This window comes from Mus caroli, unplaced genomic scaffold (assembly GCF_978045245.1).
Source record: "Mus caroli unplaced genomic scaffold, Mus_caroli_1 scaffold_9, whole genome shotgun sequence".
Lineage (NCBI taxonomy): Eukaryota > Metazoa > Chordata > Mammalia > Rodentia > Muridae > Mus > Mus caroli.
In genome coordinates this window covers 61,175,360-61,177,517 of record NW_028227264.1, presented here as the reverse complement: position 1 = coordinate 61,177,517, position 2,158 = coordinate 61,175,360, and positions in this window count along the sequence as shown.

Below are 2,158 nucleotides of genomic sequence, written 5' to 3'. Positions count from 1 at the left end.
AACTCTGGACCTTCGGAAGAGCAGTCGGGTGCTCTTACCCACTGAGCCATCTCGCCAGCCCCTCTTTTCTTCTTTTTAAAGATTTCTTTTATGTATGCGAGTACACGGTCACTGTCTTCAAACACCAGAAGAGGGCGTCAGATCCCATTACAGATGGTTGTGGGTCACCATGTGCTTGCTGGGAATTGAATTCAGGAAGTGCAGTCAGTGCTGAGCCATCTCTCCAGTCACACACATACACACACACACACACACACACACTTTACCAAAAAAAAAAAAAATTATAAAAAAACCTGTTTGTCTCCTCCCAGGGGCTGAAATTACCATAGATCACCTCCAGCGCCATACTCTCATAAGAACAAGCACTATGTGAGCAGCCACAGTAACTCTTCTCATCTGCTGTCTACTGTTTTCTTTCAGTGGTTAAGCCCACCCAGTATGTCATTTATAAATCTCTTTGGGATACTGTTATTTCTTGGTTTCAGCTGTAGCCTGCTGTGGTAGCACGAACACTAGAGGCTGATGTATTTGAACACCCGGTTCCCAGTTGGTGGGGACGTTTGGGGCTGGCTCAGCTCTGTTGGCAGCGGGTCTCTCGGGGCAGGCATTCAGTGCTCACAGGTTCACCTCACTGCCAGGCCGATTTCTTCCTCCTGCATGTAGCTGAAGATGGGCCGGCTCAGCCTCCTGCTCCAGTGCTCAGCACCCTTACAGACTCTGACCTGGAAACCTGAAATTAACTCTTTCTTCCCCAAGTAGTCTTTGGACATGATACTTTATCTCAGCAAAAAAAAAAAAAAAAAGTAACTGATGTAAGCATAAGCAACATTTCACCCATTGTTAGGGGAAAAGAAGCGAGGCACCCTAGCTTAACCATTCCTGGGGACAGAGGGTGCACAAAGCTGGAGGCTCAATCCCTACCACTGCAGCAACCAGACAAGCAGGAGGACCACAAGTTCAAGGTCACCCGGGACACAGGCGAGTCTACATCACACACACCTAAAAGTCATAAAATGAAAAATGACTCAGTGAAGTTTATTCAACTGTACATTAAATAATAAAAAAGACAGAAGCACCAACTATTTTAACATATTTAAATTTCCACTCAGTGAGGTAGAAGTTTTTCCCCTCCAGGAGATAAAGACCTGATGTGGAAATGTCACCATATATATTATATAGAGATGCTAATTACTTGCTGATAAATTTATTTTTAAAAACATCTGTACGTAAGTAAAAAAGCTGAGTAATAACCTAAAAGAGGCAAACCGGGGTGAAATAGGACGTACCTTGTAAGCTAACATCAATTCAGAAACCAAAACGCCTCAGAAATATATCAGAAATACATTTATATCAAATCCTCATCTAATATTAAATATAAAACAACCAGGAAATCCCAAAATTCATAGTGTAATAGTCCTCTAATCTCCTTGGCACAGAGTGGCTTCAAGCAATGAGATGGGCCAGTCTGTGGCCGTTTAAATGTAACTTGTACGATTCAGGAATCAGACCTGAAGTTGTAGTTTCTTTTGTGAACTCTCAGCCTTGAGCTAAAATGGAACCTTAGGCACTGCAGTACAGACCCCAAGGCTATCCCACAAGTGGAAAATCTTATGGTTTTTTCCCCCTTGGTCAGACACAGATATATCTGAAGTATTTCCAAATTTAGAGTTCTCAATTTTGGGTACATCAGGACTTTTAAAGTAGAAATTTGCGTAGTAACAGAAGAGAAAAATCTGGGACTTTGAAAACAGTACATTCACCTCCTTTTGGCTAAAAGTCACCTTCAGTTTAAGGGTGGCATTCACAGAAAACCTCAGCTGGCGCATCTCGTGACGCAGCCTCTGCCGCGGCAGTCTCCGCAGTGTCTCAGTCTCACTGACAATCGCCCAGAATGTGGCTGAGGCTCTCATGCTCTCTGGAAGGAAGGTCCAGGATGTAAGATGAATTAAGGAAGACACAGTCAGGGAAGGTGCCTGTGCACTATGGTGCATCCATAACCTCAGCCCTAACGAATCGGAGGCAGGGGGATGACTTCTAGACCACTGCTCTACACTAAGTTGTAGGATAACCTGGGATACACGAGACCCTACAGGGAGGTAGAGGAGGAGAAGAGGGGAGAATAATCTGTTTGAAAAGTGACAGAAAGCCAGGAGTGGGG